Source organism: Saccostrea cucullata, unplaced genomic scaffold, assembly GCF_032062105.1.
Source record: "Saccostrea cucullata isolate Sc308-1 unplaced genomic scaffold, CSIRO_AGI_Scuc_v1 ctg191, whole genome shotgun sequence".
Lineage (NCBI taxonomy): Eukaryota > Metazoa > Mollusca > Bivalvia > Ostreida > Ostreidae > Saccostrea > Saccostrea cuccullata.
In genome coordinates this window covers 465,780-476,857 of record NW_026935443.1, presented here as the reverse complement: position 1 = coordinate 476,857, position 11,078 = coordinate 465,780, and positions in this window count along the sequence as shown.

The window sequence follows — 11,078 nt, the reverse complement described above, 5'->3', positions numbered from 1 at the left end:
GTGCTTTATTGCTTCAGAGTCTGCAACATTCCAACTTTTACGTTTTCTGCGGATAGTTTTATGCAAATTGAATCAACTTGAACTGTTATTTGACCTTATTTCGAATAAACTAAATTAAATGACACTATGTATATTGAAATAGATTCAAGTATATTCTTTACATTTTTGGAAAACATTATTTGCACGTATTTTCCCATCGCACGTGAACAATGAATATCTTTTTCATTAATACTTCATTGTCTTTAACAAATTTTCATGGAGAAATATGGCAGATGCCCTATGTGGAATTCGAAATAGATAACTACACCAATTCCTTTGATTTCTCAAAGTCCCTCCCAAAAAATTAAGTATTGTTTTTTAGAGCTTACATATCGGAGATAAGTATTGTCTTGATATTATTTCAATCTTTGAAAGAAAATATGAACATTAACACTTTGACGAAACCGAATACGAAAAGGGTTTTACAATCTATGAAATAACTATAAAGGGCAAAATATCGAAGGGATTTTTTTTACGAAAAGAAGCATGTGAAAAGTCTGGAATTTCTGCATATATTTGTCTCTGGGGGTATATCTATACTAGAACGCGATGAACTTGTGATCAAATTTATTTATGGAACGTCTAGTTATAACAAGATGCGAGTGTGAAACACTATGGATGCCTCCATGTGCCAATTTATGGTGATCGAGGGTTGAATTTTAATTATCAAACGCATATCAAACTCCAGAGATCAAGGTCAAAATTGCTGGTACCCAAAGGAAGGTCTTGTCACAAAGATATACTTGTTAAATATGAAATCCCTAGTTCTAACAGTTTTGGCTAAGGTTAAAGTTTCTAAACAGTGGTTCAAAGGGTTTATAAATGACAAATTATTAATTATCAATCTATTTCTATATACACATTTTACGTGTTTCTATTAAGATTGTCGACCTTGTTTGACATCTTTATATAGTTGAAGAGAAATTGTTTTTATTAAATATTTAATGTTTAGAAAGAGCATTTTTGCACATGGTAGCAATTTCTAATCCTTGACATCTCTTTCCTGTCTCACGATATCAATGTCATTTACTCGTACTTGTTATCAACTTTATGGTTAGAGTTTAGGATTGCGTTCTTTGAATTTGTTATGCTTGGCTCTGCCTAATTTCAGTCATGTAAATTAATGTCATACGGATCCCCCTGTCCATGACTTTCTTATCATTAAGTTTATTGACTGGACAGTACGAAGGTAGGCGGAGATGTGAGATGGTAAGTGACTCAATTCTAGGAAATGTCTGTTAAATTCATTTTAATCTAAAATGTATTTGTGACCATTGATATTTTTTTGATTTATAATAGAGTCTAAAGTTTAAAACAGTTTTAAAATTGGCAACAATATTACAATTACTGTGATGATGGCGGAAAATAGGTTTCGCAAAGTAATGGCTTACTATATACATGTACACGTATAGTGAAGACGCTGGTAAAGTTACTATGTGACAATGGAACATGTATCTGAAACATTTTCAGGCGACTGCATGTCATATTGAATAGAGATATAAGTATGTAAAATTTTATTGCTGTCTACTTTTTATTTAACAGATTTGTAGGATTAGTGAAAATGTTTTCTGTTAGTCTGTGGATAATTTCCTCCCCTCCGTCAAGTTATCAAGTTCTATGGTCGATACAATGACCTTGTCAGCAAATACCATTTACGATTTTGGTAATTCACACAATATCGTATGTTTATGATACTTAGTAATCTTAAGATCTATCAAAATCTTAAGACAACTAGATACATGTTTTAAGTCTAAAGTGAAACTGGTGACAGTATATATTTTGGTACAAAACCTAAGAATATTTAAAGATAAACGGTTTTTAGTGATAGAACAGTCCTTTGGACTATATTAGGCCAGACGGAACGATGCCCCCCCCCCCCTTCCGCAAAAAATAATTTGCCAATAAATACACTGTAATTGATAGAAAACCTAAAATGTACCTACTTTATATTTTCCCACTTTATTCATTTCAATGCACTTTTTCTTTGATGATATATTTTTAATTGTGCTTTAGGGATTAGATAAGTCCCCTCACTTCATTTTTTTTTTTAGACATTTTATACTGAAATTGCACCCCCAATGCTTCTTAAGGCCATGTATGTACATTTATGTAAAATCCATATATCATATATAACTTTATTCAAAATTGTTTCATTTGAATTCCATACCCCGCAATAATATCATAATAACTATGATCAAGCATTGCTAATTTAAGCAATTTTTAAAATGACTAATAAATATAATTTGTGACAAAAATGTGTTTGAGATTCATGTGGTTTTTTATTGATAGCAATTGGTAATAAAATGGCATGCCTTATTCGCGGGCGAGATATTTGGAAAAATAAATTTTCTGTTTATTCTTTAAGAAAATTTTTCTCAAATTACAAATTAAAGATTTATTTCTCTTTGTATATGAATTTTAGGGATATTTTTCACATCATAGTTTAGGAAAAGAGTTTACGGGGTTTTTTTCTTGTCAAAAAATTTCTGTCCCCTCTTGGAAAAAAAAATCCTGAATTATTTGAAAATTCACATAAATATCAACATAAATATGAAAATTTAAAAATGTGTGGCAGCTGGCTTATATGTAGCTACACTTCATTTTTTTTAGAAATTAGAAAGTAAACATTTCATTCAGTCGTACAAAATTAGATAAAATCAAATAATATTATTCTTGGGGTATCCCACATTAATCTACCGGAATGTGTAATGTGTACGAAAATCATGCTGTAACATCTCATGCTGTATGTACATGCTTTCTTCCTTCTTTTTTAATAGTATTAAAATTATAAAATTTTGTTTATTGGAAAATGTTTTTTGGTTTCTTTTCTTCTTCTGTTTAAAGCATTTTGCTGCAGCAGTTGAAGCGTTTTAAAGACACTTTCATCAAATTTTATGAACGAACTTTGAACACGATATGGTGTTTCAAAAGGATTCATTGCTATAATCATTCATTAATTGCAAAGATTCCGATACTATAGTAGCTTTAATTAAAAAAAGCATCTCATAAATTTCGTCAGTAACTACTATTTCTAAGACATTTAAACAAATTATATTCAATTATTTTTTTATGGTGATGAAATTAATTCAAATTTAATTTTTTTACCCAACCCCCGACACATACAAACACACCTTGATTACAGTAAAGTTGATGCAATAAAATATATTTTTTTTCCTAGTGTATATCTGCAAAATTATTGAGAGGCACTTCTGCATATGGACTTTGGACAGCCAACTGCTTACTGCCAACTGTGCATACATATTTTATGTAACAAAAAATCCCTGTGAAATTTCTTGACAAGAAAAAATACGTAAATACCTTTCCTAAATGTGAAAATTTATTTTGGCAGATTTGTTTTTTTCAAGCAGGTTAAGATTTTTATTTTATACTTATAACTTTTAGAGATTAGTTTTGTAAATGTTTGAAACAGCAGTGACAAATCTTATGATTGTCATAACATTACCAGTTACTGTATATTGAAAGGATGGTTGCCCCACCCCACTTCTTACCATAGTATAATGATATCAAGGATATGTATTTTTGTGTGGAAAATAATTGGAAGTGAAAGGTAGTTTGCCTTAAAATAAATTTAGCCACCTACCCCCCCCCCCCCCCCTACGAAATAGGATTTTCGAGTTTGGGCTATTTCCTTTTTTTTTTTTTTTGCTTGTCAACTTTTTCAGGTAAGTAAAAAAAGTTTTCTCTGGTTCCCCCCCCCCCCCCCCCCACTTTCAAAAACGATGCTACGTGTCTGCATTATAACACACAGAGATGATTTTTAACGTAAAAAACGGAAATTTATTTTCAAAACATCTATCATTTTCTCTCTTCAAAGTTTTGAAGAGATGTCCTGGGCAAATGGTTTCATAAAACTGAATATACGATAAAACATCATTTCATTCAGAATTTTACTGACTTATGACAATCTTAAAATTCATATAAATATCAGTGGCAGTTGGCAGAACAACAGTAAAAACACGAAATATATGAATTTTTATGGATTGGATAAGCTAATCCACGAATTTTACTTTATTTTGTTGCATTGTGTCACTCAGAGACATTTAAATGGTTTTTATAAGTCTCTGATTGTGGTGATTTTTCTTTCTTCTTTTTAGAAATTCGTGATGAAGTTTTTCCAAAATATAAACACCATGTGCATTAAAAGGAGATAAAGTCAATATCTACCCAGCGAATTTCATTTATTGTTTTAAAAAACATCAAGGGGTTCTGGTCAGCAGGTAACCCGACAACCCCCTGTAGCCGATCAGGGTGAGCACTTAGTCGGTGGTCATAACCACGTGATTTATAATACTGTGCAGAGATATAATAAAAGAATAAAAAAATAAAATGGGGTGAGCACCTAGATTTCCTTTCACACACCGTCTATCTTTATCCCATCATTCTGGCGATTCCAAAATTGAGTCGGGATCGGCGATCACTTGATAAAACTACTATCAACACTGAGCAGAGGCGCGGTAAAATTGAAGGCGAAACAAACATGAAAAAACCCTTTCAAAACGTCGCCGATGATGCAGTTTAAGACAGGTAGGTAACTTTTTTTAACTTCTGGAACATGTGATAGAGAAAAAAATCACACACTGACCTTTTGAAAATTTGAGAAATTGAACATGGTTAACAATTGAAGAATGTAGACAGTCGGGTGGTCGTTGACCTGTTTCAGTAAATTGTAAAGTATGCACGGTATTGAGAAATTGGATTAAATAGTGTAATTGTTAGGCTTGTATGGGGTATTTGAAAAACTTTACAAAGTCTATCAATTTGTTAAACTGGCAGAAAATTGAGATCTAATCTATTCGACATTCAACTTAGAACGTGGACACCATGCACTGTATATTTATGAATATTAATAATTAGACATGCAGCTGTTTCTCAAAAGACAAAAATCTAAGCAAATCAGAATTAGTTATGTAAGCAGGTAAAAACTGAGTTTATGTTAATTGGTAAAGCCTAGGTTTTGTTAATCAAACTGACATTTTTTGAATCATTTGAGGTTTTTCCCCCGAGAGACACCTTCAATTTGAGTTCTCTTCATCAACATCATCATCAACAGCAAGTTAAGGTAGATCTATATTTTTCATCATTGAAAGCTTGAATATCTCAAAATCTTAAGACAAATACATGTAGTTTGTTACTTTGTCATCAGTTAAGTTTTTAAGATAGAAATCTGAAAAATATTTATGTAAACAAAGATTACAAGGAAATTTAATTTGCCATCGGTTAATCTTTTGATAATAGAAAACTTTGTATATACAAGATTTACAAGGAAATTGTGTTGAGTTATTTTTTGGTTTATTGTATACATTCAACAAAATATTGAAAAGAAAAGAAAATCAATAAGATCATGTAGATATTTTTTGAGGAAGCAATGTCATAATTTCAATTCTAATGAAAAGGTAAGATTTGTGCATGATTCGTTGTTGTGGAACTGTAATTTTTTATAAGACAGATAAAAGATCAAAGTTTCGAAAAATATAATCCAAAGTTTTAAAAAATATAACCAAGAAAGATTTGGGAAGTGTACTAGGATCACTACTACTAGGTTGCCTGTGTGGTGCAGTGGTTAGAGCGTCTGCTATAGAGCGCGAAGTAAGTAGTTTGTCCTTATGTTGTGGGTTTGAATCCCGCTGTGGGATGTGAAGACTGGTCCTTCAGATGAGACGGTATAAACTGAGGTCCCATGTGACAGTAGATGCTGGCACAAAAAAGACCCCTCACTGCTCAATGTCCATAATTAGTTTTTACAGGAGGACTGCAAAATTTCAAGAAAACAGTTGAATTTCCTTTGAAAATTGCCATAAAAACTGAACAGAACACATGTCACAGGTGCTATCAATATTGCATTCAATCATGTGTTTGTTTGTTTTTTTGCAAGTGAGTTTTCTGACAATCTTAGTCTTGTCGTACGATATTAAAAATGCATCATTGTAATGTTGTTGAACTTTATACCCTTATTATACCCCCCGCTTGAAAAGTGGGAGGGTATACTGTAATCAGTATGTCCTTCTGTCTGTACGTCCGTCTAGCTGTAAGTCCGTCTGTCTGTCTGTTGTGCTTTTGGGTACCCATCTCTTATCTGCAACTCCTCTTATACCACTGAGTGAAATTTAATGAAACTTTCACAGAATCTTTATTACATATAACCATTGTGCACCTCCTATTTTACATTTTGATCCGACACATATTTTGGGTTTCCCGGCCACAGCAAAACATGGACTTTGCCATTTTAACAATATGGGAGGCGGGGGGTATCATTTAGTGAGCTCATTGCTCACAGAAACTCTAGCGTTCAGTTTATAATTTTTTTTTTTTAATATAAAAGAAACAAAAACATTTTATATATTTCATTTTCATAATGAAACATACTTCCTCAAGTGTCCTTTCTTGACAATAAACTTTCTTTACTACTTATAGTGAATGAATCTTCAATACCAAATTTCCGTACCAATTTATCACATAAATACACAATTATTATTTTCAGTTCTAAATGTTAATCTTTAACTGGGTTGATGACCAATTTTTCCTGTATATTGTGTCAGTGAATGTTGGCCCTGTTTTTTTTTTTTTTTTAGGTCAATTTGGGGTGACAAGGAATAAAATAAAGAAGTTACTGTTTACAATGTGTTTGTGAGCCAAATGAGTTCACTGACTCAATGATCAATCAGTTTATCACTTTGGAAATCTTTTATTTTATTTTTTTTAACTACTTCTGAATTTTTTTATAAAATTATTATGGCTATGTTAAATAAGGGGATCTGTGTAATAAGTTATTTAAGGTTTTGATTATTTTGTAAAATTTTTGCTTATTACAGAAGTGACCTTAATTTTCCCAAGCAAACCTTTCGAGTTCATTGACTGCAAAAAATAATATCGCTACCTTGATCTTTATAATTTGAATTTCTTTTGTAAAATGTAAAAATACCCGAAGTAAGTTTATTCACTGGTGTTGTGTAAAGCAAGCAAAATACTTAACCTATTTATAGGAGATGGGTATACCTGGTAATTTTAAAGTTTAATTACCCTTTTCTTTAGACTTTCAGAGTGATGGTTCGATATTTTCAAGGCAAATATTACCTCTCATTCTTCAAAAAAAAGAGTGTCAATAAATGCACCTCTACATAAATTAATTAATAGCTTTCAGTTTTGTTTTTGTAGATGATAGCAAGTTTCCTTCCTGTTCATAAGTTTATTTGTCAATATTATTAGGTTTATTTGTTTTTGTATAACTAAAAGCCTTCTCCTAAATAATCCATCTAACCAAAGGAAGTATTAACAGCACTTGGTTGATCAATAAACACTTGTACTTTTAATGATAAGCAGTGTGCCTACATTGGTTAATTGATGCCTGTGTTAAAAACTTGAGCAGCAGGGGGGTATGTGTTGATGATAGAGGTTGACCCCAGACTCAGACGCCAGCTTGGAGCTGAGGGAGTGTGAAGTTTCCTTTGACCTAGAAGCCCATAAATCTCTGGGATACGGGAATGGTTTAATTAGGGAGAGGGGGCTTTTGCAGAAAATCAAATCAAAAGTAGGACACACACACATCTATTGAAATTATAGCGCAAGCTGCAGGGAAAAGTGACACAACTTTGAAACAGAACAGGTATTTTTTATTTTATAAACTTATATAACTTATGGGTAATGATGTAAATTTTGGGGGAAAAATACTGTAACCTTTTCTGAAGTGTGTCACTTAAACATTAGAAAAGGATTTCCAAGACTGTTGTAGAATTACACTAATCTAGACCCGGTAAATTTTATTCAAGTAGAGGTAGGAATTAAGTAGTAACTCTATAATGAGTATGCAGGATAATGGTACCGGTAGTTAGGTTTTGTTAATGCCATATTTGAGGAGCTTAGTATCTCATCTACAGGGGTCGCATCTACAGGGATTTGTATGTCTACGAATCTCGTATAAAAAATTTATTTTTCTACTAAGCAATTATTTGTAGATAGTTGTAAAAGATCAGAGAATGAGCATTGCAAGTTTCACAAAAGATGCCGACTCATTGTGAATTTTAAAAAAAGTTGACACAGATATTTGAGAGCTCTTGCATATGTATAGTTACATGTTTAAATATCCAAATCAAAGCAAAACCAGCAGATATGGCATATTAGTTTGTAAAGAAGTGCAAGTGAATATTTAACTGTTATATATAGTAACTCTTGTTCATATTGACACAGTCATGAGATTTGTCAAAAATTCCATTGAATGCTTAAAAACAAAGAAATTATCTGAAAATAAATAATTAACCATGTAGACTAATTTATGTAAATTATATGTGGCACCTGGATCTTTGCCCCCATGAATGATTGTTTTACAAAGACATTGTCAGTTTTGGTTCTTTATATTATTTTGAGCTTTGCTAATCCATCATTGTCAAAATTTCAAAATCAGAGGAGTTTGACATTGTAGCATTTGTTGGTTTTGATACACTGAAGTGTTCATTGGCATTTTTTTACTTTCTTATAATCTTATGAAATCAAATATTGGTATCCTCCTTAATAATTTAAAGAAATTTGAAAAAGAATTTTTCTTTTGTCTAAGCATTGAATATTTATTTTAAATGTAAAAAGAGAATTTGATATTTTTTTAATCATAGTGCTATAACAAATTCTAAAATTCTTTTAGTGAATTTAAATTTTAGCAGTCATCTATATAATTGTTTTGAGAGGAAAATGGGTTTGAATGGGATATGCTCTACTTTGTCATGCTTGCTGTGTAAAAGATTGTGCCTTTGGTCAATTTGACTGTTAGAAGATCGTGCCCTTGTTCAATTTCACTCTAGGAGATTGAGCCCTTGTTCAATATTCCTTCAAATGTGAAAAGCATGCTTATATGCAGGATATGTATTTTTTTGCAACACCTGCAAGAGAAAATTCAATACTAACAACCAAAGAAAGCATTTTATTTTAATATTTCTAAAAAAAATTACTGGAAGGTAAAGAGATTTTGCAGTCATAAAATAAGTGAATTTCGTCATGATACATGTAACTTTACATTACCATTGATTGATTGTATATTGTTTAACGTCCCTCTCGAGAATTTTTCACTCATATGGAGACGTCACCGTATGCTTCAAATTTTTACCTTTACTCGGCACTCAGGGCCATTGAGCAGTGAGTTATTGTGCCAACGCCTGCCGCTGACACGGGGCCTCAGTTTTTAAGGTCTCATCTCCACTACTATTGTAAGTATTATCTTGTATAATTAGCTTATAAATACTTTACATTTGCCACAGCCCCACCAAACTAGCAGGTTCATAAACTACAAAGCTTATTAGCTTTGCTTAACAATAATGAGTAAGGGGAGCTGGTTATCTATATATCAGCACCCTTTCTCCTCTAATTATATAGAATGACTAACAGGCCCCATGTTGATATCTCGACACATTGTCATTTCAATTCATTGTATCTTTTTTTTCAGGTATATCAACTCATTTTCCATGAAAAAGAAAGAACTCGACAGTTTTAATCAAATGAAGGATGAGGTATGTGAATTTTTTATTTAACTAAAAAATTGACAATCAGTGTCTTTTTTATACATTCTGATCATAAGTATCAGTTATAAATACACTTATTAAGTGCATATAGAGTTCAAGTGCTTGGGATCTTGTATTATGCCATATTAAAGTAATTGAATACATGTAATGATGTAGTTATAGTATAAGCCCTCTTTGTAATTTCCTTTGGATTGTAGATATAATATGTTCAATGACTTCCTTATCAGTGGGCAATTGTACTTGGAGAGAAAGAAATCAGATCATTGTATTGTTTGTTGCAGTCATCCTTCGTTTCTATCCATATCTAATCCATGGGTAATCCAAAACAGTACATGACTGTTAAACAGTACCAAATGGTAGGGATGTTAGTGTATGGTTGCATTTTATTCCAAAACGGTAGTGAAATGAACAGAAATTTTTTGCAACAACGTATTTATAATTTGTCTGCATGTTGCTTATAAATGGAGGTTAATACAATAAGGTAAAGAGCATTTTTAACCGTCATTAAAAATATTGCAGTACACATTGCAATACAGCTTAAAATATCGCAATATATATATAGCAATAAATATGACAGATAAAGCATAAAATATGTACTGAAGGAAAAAAATCCAAAAGTTCCACTTCAAAATTAATTAAAACTCAGTTATTGCAGAATGTAGCTGCAGAACTGTGGCTTAATTGCCCAAAAAATTTATTGACAGACAGGAGAGATACAGTAACTGTGTCACCCATTGAAAAAATGTATGATTATTGCGCACAAAAAAGACCAAAGTGCTCTGTTTCTCCATTTAATTCTCCATGTTTTTATACTGTCATCCCAAAATATTACTAACTGTGTGTTCATAACATATAATTTCACTTATAATTATTCCACGACAAAACATCCCTTATAATTGTTGTTAATAGCCCTCCTGGCCCTGAAATTAAGATCATTGAAAATTTTGTATATTCATACTGCCATTTTGGTTTGCAAGATAATTTGGTCCAACATGCTTCTAATTTGGTCCAACATGCTTCATGCAGATGTCGACTACGAGAATACTTGGCAGGAATTTTTTGAAATCTATTTTTTCATGATTGAAGTAATTAAGAATTTAGAGTATTGATCCAGAACTAAGTGCAACTTTTTGTGCGCAATTAATACACAGTTTTTACAATGGGTGGTACTATAGCTCTCTAACCTGTCAATATATTTTTTGGAGAGCTAAAGGTCTGTCGCTATGCAGAATGGAGTTATTTTTATGAAATATGGCAATTAAATAAATGAACATGTAAATGTACGTAATTATACATACATGCAAGAAAAGAAACGTGAAAATGTTAAGATCAGTATACATGCATTGAAGTTCTTCTAAATTATTTTCTAACATTTGAATAAAAATTTGAACAGTGACAGAAATGAAATGAAAGAATGTTGATGAAAAACAAGATAATGTTGTCATACTGATATTTTTAAAATGATGATAACCTTGCATTCACAGGTCACTTACCTAACTTAATGTGGGAACTATTTTT